The following is a 16,421-nucleotide window of genomic DNA, read 5'->3' on the forward strand; positions in this document are numbered from 1 at the left end:
GAAGTACACTGGGATCATAGTGTTATTCTTACCACTCAATGAGAAGGAACGGTTCCCACGCGCAGGATAAAGCTATCATTGTTGTCTGCCCTAATAGCGTGGGTCATCTGCGGAACGCCATATTCATATTTAGGAATTCAGGAAAGTTTCCTGGTATTAATTATAACAAACTCCCTTGTAGGAGATGTTTAGAAAGAGGAATAATATACACCCAAAACTTCTAATGGTCTAATCTGTGTGAATAAGGCAACATTCATACAGTCCATGACTTATATTGGCCATCAGTGATATAGTTCCATATTTTATAGAAGTCACATTTCTCCCAGAGGATGATGGAAAAATATTTTTGAGGAAATGGGCTGAGCAAAGCCAGCTGAGCTCCATTCTGTAAAGGATATCTATTTAGAAACAATGAATTGGTAGAACCTTATGCTGGGTGCTTCTCTGAGCACTTTTTTAATTTTCTCTTTTCAGCAGTTTCTGGAATATTGTTACGGTATTTATATAGCACAAACACATTTATGCTGAGCTTTACAGAGAACATTATTTACTACTCAGTGGAGCTTGCAACCTATGGACCCTACTATATCCCTACACAGTAGGAGTCAATTAATCTACCTGTATGGGTTTGAAGGAAATCCACATAGACACAGGGAGAACATACAAGTACCTTTACAGGTAGGGCCCAAGATGGAATTAAACTCAGGGCTCCATAAGTCAGAAGGGCTAATTTTCAAACCTGCCTGATCGATATCTGGCTGATGACGGTCGGGCAAGCCTATCGTTAGTGCCCATACACGGGCCGATAAGCTCCTGAAATGGTCTAAGGGACCAATATCGGCAGCTAGAATTGGCCCGTGTATGGGCACCTGTGGGTTAAAGGGATACTTCACCTTAAAATAACATTTAGAAGTATGTACACAGTGATATACTGAGATAATGTCTTCATTTTTATGGTTTCTATATTATGTCTCTCCAGAAATTCAGCAGCTTCTGTTTCTAGGGTCCAGTTAACCCTAGCAACCAGGCAGTGCTGTAAATGAGAGACAGGAAGATGAATAAAAGGATTAATAAAAGGATAAGTAATAAAAAAAAGTAACAATAACCTTAAAATTGTAGCCTCAACAGGCAATAGTTTTTTTGGCTGGCGAGATCAGTGACCCCCATGTGAAATGTGGAAGGAGGCAGAAGAGGAAGGCAAAAAATGTAAAAGCTATAAAAAAAATTACAAATTGCTGGGAACATGCTCTTCTATAGCATACAAAAAGTTAACTAAGATGAACTACCTGTTTAAGCAAACTCAGAAAGTGCATAAAAAATATACATTTTTTATATTTGTATAAATAGGGTCACTGACACTGTGGGCCATCAGAAATTGCTGTTTGGCCAAGCTTGCTATTAGCGGTCTAAAACTGCTATTACCTCATAATAATATGTCTATTAATGGAAACAGCAGAAGTGCTCACAAGACCATTCCGAAAAACTTAACATCAATTTACTTTTTGGGGTTTAGATCCCTTTAATAACATATTTCTAGTGATGAGTGAATTGCCAGACATGGATTCGCGTCGAAATTCTGCATTTTGATATCGCCTAATGTTTTTGCGAAACTGTGTCAAAAATGTGCTGGGGCAAAAAAATTTTGCCTAGAAAAAATGCCCATTGAATGTATTTGGATTGAGGAAAAACATGTGTGCAACAAAAAAAGTCATGCGGTAGAAATGAGAAAAAACACCCATTGACATGGGCAGTAGGAATGAGAAAATCCAGTGGAGTTGTGAGCCAGGAACTGGGAACGATAGGGCCATGACAGGGCTAGGAAGGAGGTAACTGGAAGAGGGTGATAGGGATTATGGGAGTTTCCTGGGCTGCTGTGGGGATAGGAGGAGACACGAGGAGTTAAAAGGGGAAGGAAGTAAAGGGAAGTGTTCTCTTTTACCTTGAACAGCTCCTACTAGGCATCCCCAGAAAAAGGGGGTACCGGTGTAAAAGGGGCATTAGAGCGGCATCGCAGTAGGTGAGGCTCCCCTTGGGGGGGGGGCCGGTGATAGTGGTATCAAGTGTAGGGCATAACAGGGGTTAGGCCTGGTGGAAGGGGCGTGAGTTACGGAGGAAAGCTGTGTCCTCTGTGACTGGAAAACAACTCTCTATGATGTTAAGAAATTAAAAAAGGCTAGTATCTTTTCTATACAGATCTCTATTTATAGAGAGCAGAAATGCTAAAAGTTAAATATAACCATTATTTCTACTCTGCCTACCACCACCACAAATACAGAGCAGTAATCTCTCTCTCAGATGGAATGAACAGAGCCAGACAGAACTACTCCATAAATCAGTGCAAGAGTTCAAGTCTCTGTCCTGTTGTAACACTCTGGAGGAAGATTTAAAACAATTAAAGTTTGTTCCCTGAGTGAGTTAACTTTGCCTTTAATGCAAATAGTCTCTGTTCATTTAGGCAAAAGATTCCACGTGACTCAGTGTGGCACATGTACAGAGAGAGAGAAAACAAAATAACTGTTATCATTGGAATTTTTTGGAAATGGCCTTTTTTGGCACTTCTGCGTTTAATAAAAGCTCAATTCTTTCATTGCATAAGGATTACTTGTTGGCCTACAGATAAGCTTGGACATCCTTTCTCATCCATCTTATTGTCTGGTACGTGTCTGTTAGCTATTACTTTCTTGTTTCTTCTTCGCGGTGAAAATATGTTAACAGGTTGGTGTCCAATTAAAAGAACACTAAAGGGGAAAAAAGGACAACATCTTGGCACCGTGGAACAACAATAATTCATGACAGGCGATGAGTAACGTGGTCATCTGGGTTTAGCACATATTGACTGTATTAAACAACACAGCTATTTGTGGAGAGATGCTGTAGTACAACACTGACTATTTCTACAGCCAAAGGTGAATTCTGTTGCATAACACATGCTCTTTAGGGATATCTTCTTCCAAAACCCACAGATCTTCCCCTAAACCCACAATAATATCAGATTATGTGAGGACATATTTGATAAGGGAGAATAAGAACATTAAAGAAGTTGAAGTTGGCCATACATGCCCCAGTAAACACCCCCAGTACCATGGATGTTGTTCAGTTTGAAAGTTTTATCTGCTGTTGCACCATGTTGTCCAGTGTATGGCACATCAGCAGACAAGGTTAGACTGGCCCACCAGGATACTGGGGAAAATCATGGTGGGCCATGACCCTGTTGGGCCCAGTCTGCAAGCCAGCTCTCCCCAACCACCACCGCTTCCCACTCTACTGCTGTGTGTTCCAATGTGCAATGCAGGAACATCTTTAATTTTTAACAGCAAAGTAAGCAGCATACAGGAGCAAAATCTGCAGCAGCTGGGGGTGGAGCAGGAAGTGGTGGCAGCTGGATGGTGGGCCCTTGAGTCGGGTACTCGGTGGGCCTTGGGTACCCCAGTCTGACTTTGTCTTTACTTCGTCTTTACTTCGTGCTGATCCAATAGCTGTTAGCCAAAACAAACAGAGCAATAGAAAATTAGCCATTACATGTACAGCCTTTATATGTCTGGCTGGTGGGCCAATCAGTTGGAGGCAATATCTACCTAGACCAGCTCCATGTCCGGACTTGTGGTGGCTGACTGTGATATGACTGTGATATGACTTATCTGTTTAGAAGGATTATAATTGTGTGCATTCTGATTTTTTTTTTAATTCCCAAATCAAATTGCATAGAAAAGCTGTAATTGAGTAGAAAAGCTGTAATGAGTTTTGCATCTCTTCTGCTCTGGTAGCCTTGCTTGACAGATAGAAGTCAGATGTTGGGAAAGCTTGTGCTGTTGGCTCCTAGATTGCTATGGTTAGGATTTTGGGTTTGGTACAGGCCTCTTGGGCACCCGTCCAAGTCCAAATGCTTGTACAACAAAAACACATGACAGGCTGATGCAATAGTAGCGATATCATTTACTGATAACTATCCGGCTGTTTGCTGAATCCACACATACACAAAAGCATTTCAGAAACCTTCTCACTCACACAGCACATCCCAACCACATGTAATATTATATACTGTATATCACACACTTAATGTATAAAAACTCTTTCTTTTTCAGCTAAAGGACAGCAACACCAGTTTCACAATTTATACAGCATTGTATATATAACAGTACTCACTTTAGAAAGTGCCTTACATTTAGAGGACACTATTAGAATAACCTATACCTAACATAATCTACCCTTATGTCCTGGTAATATTTCTCATTAGAGCTTATTACAGCACATATTCATTATTATTATTATGGGTTTATACATTGGACATACAGAGTAACATATAAAGCAATCAATAACCGATACAAGAGGTGAAGGGAGCCCTGCCCAAAAGAGCTTATTCATGACTTTAATTCTGCACTGGCTCTAACCTCACTCATAGGGTCCCCTTCAATAACTGATAATCTTCTATGGGGCCTACTCTTAATATTCATTCTCCCTTTCCTCACTCAGCAGGACGTGGGAGACATTACCCAGTCTATTTAGGACCACATGGGCCACAGCCTCCCATAAGATGTGACATCAATATAGTGGGACTCCTCTAAGCTCACTGTTCACCCTAACAAACATCATCCTTTGTTATTATTATTATTATTCACATTTATTTATAAAGCGCCAACATATTCCGCAGCGATGTACAATATATGGGTTTCATACATTAGACATACAGAGTAACATATAAAGCAATCAATAACCGATACAAGAGGTGATGAGAGCCCTGCCCAAAAGAGCTGTTCTCTGACCCTGTGTGTCCTGTACATTATCACTGACTACTGGGCAACCCAGTGGGGATCTCTGCCTGGTGCTTCAGACAGTCTAAACCTGACACTCATATAGGTTCCTAAAATTCCCTTTAGCCAGACTCTTAAAAAAATATATAGAATTACAGGTATTTTTGCATGTCTCCGCTGAGAGCTCTGACATGTCAAACTATCAAAGAATGCATACACTACAAATTCCCCAGCAATGTGAAAATCCTTCTCATGAAGGGAACACTGTGGGCCATAATACTGGAAGCCACAGAGCAGATTAGTTGTTGAATGGGATACTGTACCCAGCTCTTAAATTAAAAGGGACATATTTCTTAAGTGTTAGTAAATATAGAAGAGCGTAAATATAGAAATGGGAATATTTATTATCAAATGTATTAAAATATGAGTTTTGGAAAAAGGTGGGCTGAGCAGCATTGCTGCACCAGGCAATGTGACTTGGGCAAACACCCTGCCAGCCTCGCATTTGCAATTTTCACAATAATGCACTTCTATTCAAATGTATTTGTTTGGAGGTTTTAGAGTCCAAGAAGTCTTGAAACAGGAAAATGGACTGATCTTCAGTTTTGAGTCCTTTTGTTTTCCACTACTGCCAATATTCCCACGCTCCATAGCCCTTTATGTTAGATTGTAGACTCTACTGGGGGGAATGATGTTTAATTTTTGTAAAGTGCCGTGGAAATGTGTTGATGCTATATAAATACCAGGAAAAACATTTTCTTAGGGATGAGAAATTCTACCCACTCCGTGGAATCTTTTAGTGTAGTATGGAATTGTTAGCTCCTTCTTTTAAAGCTTTTGGAACCAGACCAGTAGAAAGTTCTAAAATCTTTTTCTTTTATTTGCATGTCAGCACCGACCAGGCTTTGGGTATTTCTACTGCCATTACCCAGGTACTCTTATTAGCCCTTATTGCAAGTCTTTTGTTTGCTGAACTTTTCTCATGCTCTAGTGCTGATATATTAGTGACATTTTTGGTTATCCTTACTAACATTAGCTAGAGCTGATCATGTGATCGGAATATGTTGCTGAGCTAAAGGGTAGACTAGAGGGGCTATAGTTGTGTCAATAAGAATACCATATTGAAATAGTGTCCATCTTGTTGCCACAACCCATCCAAGTACTGTAGCATAGTGATGTGGGGGTTGACCCCCAACCTGCGGGACCAATGAGTTTACCCTTAGGTCAGGCAGTTTAAAGTTTTGGGCAACCATTGCAGGTTCCAGTTGGGAAAATGCACTCTTCCTCTACTCCCAAAACATCAATATGCCTGGCGTATCATGGTGACTTTACTGAAAATCGTACTAACTCCATTGCAAGTTCTCTTTTTACCATAAAACTGTAGTAGGGAAAATCTGCTAGTAAATTTATGCAAAAAAAGCAATGATGTCTGTGGGATATTAGCATGGGCCATATGACTGATACTGAGATACAAAATACGGCATTGGTGCTTTTGATAACTTGGCGAAGAAAGCCTAAAAGCTTTTAGAATAGTGATGAAGTAATGGGGATTTTACATTACTGGTGAAAATACTCTAAATCTTGTTCTGCCCTTCAGTAAATACACCCAATAAAGCTCCTATTAGTTCAAGAAGCTGAGATCTTTTATCTTGTTACAGTACTTGCCCATTGCAACTAAATAAGGAGAAAATCTGCATTTCAATAAATATGCCCCTATCTGTTCTGTTACCACTGCAGACAAGGCTCTGTTCATATCAGCTGTTACAGGGGCCAATAGACACTAATTTGCTGAGAATAAAAACACTGAAGTTGACTCCAATGCATTTAGTGAAATTTCTTCAAAATATCAGCATTTTAAAAATATTTTCTGTAGTTCTGCAAATTTTTCAGAAAAGCAAAATGGGGCCTGATTCGCAAACAGTTAAGTGACAGTTATTGTGAATGATGTGCAAAGCCTAAGGAAGCCTTTCACTAAACACTTACATTTGACTATAGGTCATACATGGGCAGATTTTACATCAGCACATATGGGACACTCTGATGGGCCACTATGATCTTTCCCCTGATATGCCCACCCAAGGTGTCCAATATTGGGACAATCCAATTTACAAAGAGGGCAATATGAGCTGTTGGGAGTGCAGTTTATTTTGTGCCAAATGAATAGCACAGAAAAGATAGATGCATGAGAAAATTCCAACGGCCTTCTGATGCTATCACTAAAACCCATGGACATTTCATGCAGTTTACAACAGGACACACATATTGCAGCAGTAGCGATATTAATATTATAAAGAGCTGAACAAGAACACAATGTTTGTTTCTACAACATACTTAGGCCAAATTTTCAACTTCATTCAACTTTCATATCTCCAGCTGAGCTGATTTCCTTCTGGGGGATACATTTGTGGACAGAACACAACTACTAAAGGGCTTGCCAACACATATCTGCCAAATTGTCTGAAAAGGAATTTAGACAAATATCACCTTAGTGCAAACTTTCTTTTCCTTATGGTATTTGATTTTGATCTGTTAACATCTTTGAGGTTTATCTGCTGGCCCCTGAAGAACCGGGTCAGTAAGAATTCAAGTATTTCAAGCATTCTACTGAAAAATGCTCAGATGATTTTCAGTTATGTATTGTTCATGCTGCTTCCAAAATCCGTATTTCTTGCTTGGTCTATTGATGATTGTGTGAAACGATTGCAGCCATATTGCACAGAAATTGTAAATGATTGGGCGATGTCTTAATGAGAGCTCTCTTCTCCCTATAGCCTTAGACAGAGGGTACTGTGTAAGCATGGGCTGGCATGGTGCAGGCCATGTCCTGAGGGTGGTGGGGAGGTTTCCATTGGTACAGCTATGCCAGGTGGTTCAGTAGTTATATTTGGTCCCTTGAGCTCTGGTCATGAATAAAGGTGGATGGTGGACTTGATACAAGAGAGGCCTCCATGAAGACACAACTCTCATGTAAGATAGACACGGACATGACATTGGGGTGAAGGAACCCATGATCAATGATTAGCCAGTTGTAGAGATGCTGCATTTGGCTCTCTCTATGTGAGAGATAGACAAGAGTTTTTTAGTGGAGAGGTCTGGTGAGTACCCTGGTGTGATGTGCCATCAAGAGCATAGGCATAAAATATATAAAATTAGGGTTGCCACCTTTTTTCTTTCCAAATAACGGCCTTTCGTATTCGGTGAGCCATGGCATCACTTGGGGATGGGGTTATGACATATTGGCAGGAAAATGGGTGGGGAAATGGCCATACTGGGCTCGGAAACTGGTGGAGCAGAGATGGGCCTGTTGTTATAAAGGGCAATGGGCAATGGAGAGGGTCAGGGAAGGAAGGGATTTATAGTACATGTGGCAACCCTATATGAGAATGACTGCAGTCCCTGAATGAGTGTTGAGGCAAACTGAAGCTAATTCCTTGTCATTTTTAATTTTTCATCCCATTAATTGTCTCAGTCAAAATGCCCTGCTGGCAGTCACTCTCAGTTCAGAGAAACAGCTGTTTATCGCTTTGGAGCTCTGACTTCCACTTAACATCAAAACACTATGAGAGCAACATTCTCCTTTTGGTAGAATAGATCATCCACAATGCTAGGCAAGCTAATGGTAAGTGTCTCTAGGATGAAAAGAGCAAAATTGTTGTGACAATAAACTAACTAGGTAATAAAGCTTTATACACTGTAAAGTTTTAGCTTCAAGCAGTCTAAATCCTGATCCATCTAAGTTTAAACCAAATCCAATTCTTATCCAGCCCAAATGAAAAGAAAACATAAATTGCTTCCAGCACGCTGTAATGAGGGAATCCAAGGTGATATATTGGGGTCAATGACTGGAAAGGATAAACAAGCTGTATTTGGAGGCAAATCAAATCTAGTGAATAAACAAGCGATAAAGGCAGAGGAGCAGTGTTATTATTAAGTTTTTGCCTTTGTAATAATAAGAAATTAAAGAGAAGTGTTGGGGGGATATGTAACCAAAGTTATGCAGAAAATGAATAAGTGCCTACTGAAACATGGATTGGAATGGCCATACAGGTTCTTAAAACAACAGAAAAATTAAATGGGTTAATATGAAAACTGGTTTGTGTCGTGCTGTGGGGGTGGGGCAATGTTCTCATAGGCCGGGGCACTGTTTACATTTGTCCTGCAGCCTATAAGAATGTTGTCCTGCCCCCAAGTATGCCGTCACTCATAAAGCTTTTCAGCTTCGAGCTCTGCCCGACACAGGTTAGGAAGTGGGGCAGCAGTGGGGCCAGTAATATACAGTATAAATGTATATACATATATAGATATTAATATATTGGTGCTTTAAACAGCCTCTATGAAGAAATAGCAGTAACTACTGTCATGCTTAAAGACCATGCTTAAAGTCCACTAGGGCCTCACCTAGTGAGTCTCACAAGTAAGGTTTGTCTCACAGTCTGAGAAGCAGTGCGTTGATACCACTGTTTCCATTGTCCGCATATGAACATAATGGAAGGAGTCCTGGCAAGCCATAGTTCATATGTGTAAAACCCATAACTGACCAAAGTCTGTATTAAATATATAATAGAACATGGCCCCCTACTAAGAAAACCTGTGTAAAACTACAGGAAATGTTTAAAAAAGTAAACAGTGGAGGTTACCAGATATTCAAAGTGAATTATAGGGACATGAAGGGGGAACAGCTTTCAGATGTGGGAATGCTTGCTGGGGTAAATTTTTCATGGAGACAGGGAATCTGAAACAGGGTCAATCGCCCTTAAACAGGGACTGATGGTAACCTTATAGTAGTGATGCAGGTCCAGATAGTGGTAAGTGTATGTCAAACATTTCACTATTCAACCATGCAGCTTGACTTGCCAAAACCACTGGCCTAGAAATAATCACCACTTCCAGCTTGTCCTTGGTTGGAAATTATATTGGCCATAGCTTTATTACATGACATAAGCAATAAAACACATAATCATAAATATAAATAACAAGTAAATATTAACAGTGGTAACATGTATATTAACAAATATTAAACAGTAATACTTCAAGCTCTAAAGTCCCTGGCAATGGACCAAACTAAGTGCATGACAACCGTATTGGCCCCCAGCCTCTCGTGCCTTCCAGCATGGTGTGTACGCAGGATTGCATGCTTCAACCAAGGTATCAATATACTGTATATATCTATATATAACGTAACACCTCCCAGAGACCCAACACTCTTAGAGAGGAAACATCAAAAACCATGTGCCATTGAACAAGTCGGACTTGCTAAACTTGGCACTGCCAACAAAATCTATCTCCATTGCCAGGGACCCGCTGCCCGGCTGTGACAATGGGCCATCCTCCCTTAACTCTTGCTTCACCATAGCCCCAAAATACTCACCTTCTTGGGCCAACTTAACCTTTATCCCATTACCCAGGCCACAGCTGTGACAACTAACACAAAGGGTAACAATGGGAGGGCGGGTGGGACTCCGTTTTCTCTTTCCAAAATGGATGCCCTCCTTTACTGCGCCTGCTTCAAATACCATATGCTCCACCCCCAAATTCTAAATACTAAGCCCCAGCTATTAACCCCTGTCTGGCAGTTTTGTCCCACCCAGTTATGTGCCCTTTTTCAGTTAGGACTAAAGAAACATTTAGGATGGGGGGTAAAATGTCTAATTTTACTTAGCAATTCCAGTTGATTCAAGCTTACCTCTACTAAAGTCAGTAGGGTGACTTTATCCCTTTAAATTTTTTGGAGAAGATACCCTTCTTTGACACTACTTCAGTACTCTTTTAATTGCTCCTTTAGTTCTCAGAAATTATCTCAACTTCATCCTCTTTATATAATGATATAATGAATGTCGATGGGCCCCATTGCCTTGTTCCTCCTTTGAAACATCTGGTTTCCTCTCTAGAACGGGAAGATATCCTTTTTGTCATTTCCACAGAAGAATCCAGAGTGCAATTTTGTTGTTATTTTCTTGCAGTAACCTATAATTTGACTCATGTGTGGATCTGACTTGGCTATCCATTCCTAACTGAAACAGGATAATGGCTTCTTTCTAATTATGTTTATTCGGCCTATGTTTATGTCCCTGAAAATTGCATTCTTTAGTGGAATCACATTTAAATAGCAAACCACTGAATTATCTGTGAAAACTGGGTAGACTTGAAACACATATTTACTTACAGAAGGGTTTCACTAAATTTAGTAGGATTGAAGTTATTTTGGGACAGCGTTTAGCATCTCTGAACCAATGATGGGGCTGCTTGGCTGCAGGTATCAGAGCTGCATTGACTAAAGATACCACATCAGGAGAGCTATGTTCTATTTATACCGGAGTAAGGTCAGTGATGTTTGTATGTATATATATGAGTGCAAACAGAGTGAGCCTGTCCCAAGCAGATTTGTTTATTTCAATCCTAGCATTTGTATAGCATTTAAGGAATGTAAAAAAACATCTTGGATAAGTGAACCCATATGGAACTTTCTGCTACTGGTTCTGCATTGTTTCTCTCATTAAGTATACAGTGTAGATTACAAGCACCATAAACACACAGAGTCGTTTAAACTGTAATTTATTATTGGCTTTGTGATTATTGACTATTGCAATTATTTACATCTGAGAATCTGCTGCGCTGCAGGTTGACAAATAAATATCACAGCAACCACCACCATTGCAGTCGTGCAAATGTCTCTGTAATTAGTTACACATAAAATCCTGTTAATAAAAAGTACTTCTGTGTAGTTTTGCTTGATGCCGATCGGTCCTTCTTGCCTCCTGTTCCAAATCACGTGCAGCTGCGCCTATTCACACAGGAGAACCCTAGAACTACTGCACCAAGCAATAGCTCCAGGGTTCCCACAGCGGCCTGTGCCAAGGCCGAAAGCTGGATATGACTCCAGCCGGATACAGAAAATATTCAGCTTAGGCTGATGCCACACGTGGCGAAAATTCAGCCCTACGCCTGCTACTTGTGCCTGCACCCGAATGAATGGAATACTCTCGGGTGCAGGCACATGTAGCCGATATACGCATGAAAACGCGTGAGAATGCAAAGTCTCGCCTGCACCCGAGCGCATTCCATTCATTCGGGTGCAGGCACAAGTAGCAGGCGTAGGGCTGAATTTTCGCCAAGTGGTTTTCCGCTTGGCGAAAATATCAGCCCTACGCCTCGTGTGGCATCAGCCTTAGTTGCATCTGAATTGGGTCAAAGTGTGGACACTAATGCACTAATCTTAACGCATCAGCCACAGTTGTGTCAGGTGCTGCTTCCTCTGGTGGAATTCTGGGAACGAACACTGCATTGTGAAAACAAACCCTACAATGATTGCACATGAAATTGCACTTTGCTCACTGCACTTGTGTCATAATTGACCCCTAGAATCTACAGTGCTGACACTATGGGCCTTTACAACTAGCACCATAGGTTCTAAGAGCAACACAAGACTTAAAGGAATACTGTCATGGGAAAACATATTTTTCAAAACACATAATTTAATAGAGCTTCTCCAGCAGAATCCTGAACTGAAATCCATTTTTCAAAGACACAAACAGATTTTTTTATATTTAATTTTGAAATTTCAAATGCGGCTTATTTGCTATGTAAACAGTGTAATTTAGAAATAAAAAGTACCCCTTAAAAATCATGACTGTATCCTTTTAAAAGATTAACCCCCATATGTAATAATATTGCCCAAGAGCAGTAACCAATAGCAAATAAGATGTTTGCTTTTAAACAGGTGACTAGTCAATTGTACCTGCTGATTGGTTGCTAGAGGTTACTGTTTCTCGGCAAACTTAGTGCCTTTTATTACATAACCCCATAAGCGTTCAATTACTAAATGAATATAAATCAAAACTAAAACCCCTCACCCTCCATTGTTAACTAATAACCCGTTTCACCCCTGTATAGGGCCCCCTGCTCTCCCCCATAGCCAAGCAGAAATATGCACAGTAAGGCCAATCTGATCCAGGCTTTCATTGTGTATATTATCAGTCACCGATTAATGCCAGGGACAGTGCTGGTCCATGCCGGTCTGCCTCAGAATGAGTTTGCACACAGTGATGATGATGGAGGGTGGAGAGATGAGGTAGCATTGCAGGAGCAATGGGGACCACGCGGGATGGTGATCATGAGCAGGACTGGAGGGACTAGAGCCTAGTGGTAGGCAGACAAGAGGTAAGTGCCTAGTGCCCCCCAATATTTTGCCCTAGACACATGGCTCCTCCACGCCCCCCTGTCAAGACAGATACCAGGTATGACACATCCTAAGATGTTCCACCAACCATCCTGTACAACTTTGCAGGCAGAGAGCCATTACTGTAGGGTGGCATCTGCATGGTCAGCAATATATTTGGGGAGAAGGCAGGGGCCCCAATGCAGGGATGGTATTGGTTAGAAATAAAGCTTTAAATTCCACTCTTATGATCCTTGTGCAGCTGGAGGGACACAGGTGGATGGTGATACCTGCTCTAATAAATATGACTTCAGCAAGGAAAGGATCATGTTGCGCGCATTGGAATGCAGAGATTTTACCCCAGAGAATGGTGTTCATACAGCAATCTGAATAAGCAGCTGGGCGAAAACAAGCAGCTATTGATTGGCTTTCATTTTGTATTGTCAAGAATACACTCTAGTGGTCCTTGGCAAGCAAATACACTGTGACATTTGTTAACGATTCTGTGAAATGAAGACACCCAGCCTGTTTTCTATAGGGAAATGGCCAAAAACCTCTGTGCGAAGGGAAAAGTGTTCTGTCATTAAGAATATCCTGCCACTTCACTATCAATGCAAATACATTTTAACTGTATTGCTTGGTGGATTATTCACACACACCCTCATGTAGAATGTTTATTTCCTTGTTTCAGTGTTTTGCCCTTTTTAGAGCAAGTAGTAACAAAAACCATAGAATTCCTAATTAAAACAATAGAAAACATTTTTCAGCACAAGCTGATCTCAAATTAAAAAAACAATGGGGGTGCTCAATGGGACTATGGGATATATTAATACTGGGCAAATTTGCTCCTAGGCAGTAACCCTTATCAGTGAATAACTTTATTCAAACTACTGCTAGAGCTATCATGAAAACAAATATTTGATTGGTTGCCATGGGTTATTGCCCTGGTGCAAATTTGCCCAGTGTTATTAAATGAGCCCCACTGTGCAGAGCAGATTTAATAAATCGGCCACCAGGACAGAGGACCCTCTAGCAAACCTTTCATCTGGGATAACTTATGGCAGAAGCATCCAGCAGAGATGGTAGACACCTAATTTTAATCAACTAATCTACATTATGGTTATTGTATTTTTTTTTACCCTTTTTTCCTTTGGCATCACCATTTTCTATCACAAATATCTTGGGTGAGTGGGGGCCCACCAGTGAAATTTTGCTCAGGGCCCACTGGTACCCTATTACTTTCACAGACAGTAGGGCCAGTAAGGTCTCTTGGCAATTCCCACTTCTGCATTACCAGCTACACCTGCCTATCCATGTGAACGGGAAGCACGTGCGAATAGAAACATGGGAAGCCATGGTTTTACCTGAAATAACAATGGGGATCAATACCACACGTCCCAAGGATAAATAACAACAATAAAGATATATTTCATTCACATTTATGTTGCACTACTGCCATTGCTTGTTTTCAATTCTAATTGAATGAACAAAACAATCCTCACATTTTGAAAATATATTTTTAATATACAATTGTTTAACCATTTATTTGTAATATTTTTGGCCCGACAGTATTCCTTTAAGTAAGAGACTCATAGTGAGCTGGGCTTGGAAACTGACGCACCTGGGGGAGAGATAGGAATTTAACAGATAATTATTCATAATCGGAATACAGCTCTAAAACTGACAAATGTATGTTTTATACAGAAAATATATTGCAGTTTAATAGGAGAATAAATATAAGAATACATTTGCTTTGTCAATGTTCTACCCACGAGGCAGCCTTTACTGTGACCTCTCTTCCACAATGATGAACAGCGGTACATACCAAATGGTAATCCAATAAGCACAGTGACATAGAAAAGGAGTTAAAGTTTTGTCTGGAAAGACGTTTCTTGGGTTACTCATTAAGTACCAAGCAGGGATTACATGAAGCAGAGAGATCTACGATACCTAGGGGCAGATTTGGCACAGTTTGATGCACAGACCTGCAATACATTTTGGAAAGGGCCCAGTTTGCTTTCCTCATGCACTCCATGTCAGGTTTGAATGATCAGAGCAGTATGAAATGGTTCAGTCATGTGTGGAACTAAATCCAATGCAATCCAATCATTAGTCAAGGGATTGAGCAATCAGATTGCTTAATTAATGACACATGGTTAGGCAATTTAGCATTATAAGATTGTGCATTGTGGTACTATTAAGCTGGATATACACAGGCAGACATTACAGTGGTGGTTCTTCTTTAAGTTAACTTTTAATATGTTATAAAATGGCCAGTCAATTGGTCTTCATTATTTCTTTTTTATTGTTTTTTAATTATTTGCCTTCTTCTTCTAAGGCTGATGCCACACGAGGCGTCTTTACGCTGCGTATTTTCTAATTCTCTCAGCGGCTGAAAAACGCCTGATATCATCATCCATAGAAATAACTTGAAAAGACTCGAAGCAAACCACACAATGCGTAAATACGCTAGAAAACGCCTTAGCATGGATTTTTCAAGCGTTGGCTGAAATACGCCAGTATTTGCACAGCAAGCTATTCCTATGTATACACAAAGGCCAGACCTAGCGGAAATACGCTGCGTTTTTTGCTATTTCGCACTATTAGCACCATAGAAATGGGATTTGCTACGTCACCAGTACAGTCGCCACACAAGCCACACAGCCATAGTCAGGGGCTGTGTGGCTTGTGTGGCGTTTTTAGGCTGAGAAAATACGCTGCATAAAAACGGCACGTGTGGCATCAGCCTTACTCTCTCCAGCTTTCAAATGGGGCGTCACTGACTCTGGCAGCTAAAAGAGCAACTTTTTTCCACCAGACATGAATTCATGGTGAAATTCACCATCGCCAAATTTTTTTATGAAACTGCGCCAAAAACTCTCAAATAATAAATGTCCATTGACTTTAATGTATTTGGTGTGAGAAAAAAGTTGCATGCATGATAAAAGTTATGCACGTGTAAAAATGACACACAAAATTAAACATTTTTACATGTGTGCACAAAAAAGTCACAAGGTGGCTTTGACAAACAGATTTTTGGCTGTATTACAAATTTTTCAGCAGTTTCACAATTGTTTTTGCCAAAGCTAAACAAGACAGATTAGCTCATCACTACTGCTGAACAAAAACTGAAATAAGACCATAATAAGAAATAAGACTACAAATAATAAAAAATGAAGTCCAATTGCAAATTGTCACTCAAAGGCAAACAACCCCTTTAAGTTTCCAAATCAGCCCTTTCAGACCAATAGGTAGTTTCTCTGTCCATGCACAGGCCCTTCCCGACAGCGGCCCGACAGATTTCTGGTGAAAATCAGACTAGTTATCTATCCTTCAGGTTTAAAAAACCCATCAGGTGAGGACCGCATTGGTGCCTGCAAAGATCTCTTTTATGACCTGATTGTTGGCCTAGGGGGCAAATGATTGGATCAGCCCAATATGGCCTTGCACTTAGGTGGCCAAATCAGGCAAATATGCTCTCATTTGGCAACCACTTATACAGTAGTTAGCAAACTGTT

The sequence above is a fragment of the Xenopus tropicalis genome, chromosome 7 (assembly GCF_000004195.4).
Source record: "Xenopus tropicalis strain Nigerian chromosome 7, UCB_Xtro_10.0, whole genome shotgun sequence".
Lineage (NCBI taxonomy): Eukaryota > Metazoa > Chordata > Amphibia > Anura > Pipidae > Xenopus > Xenopus tropicalis.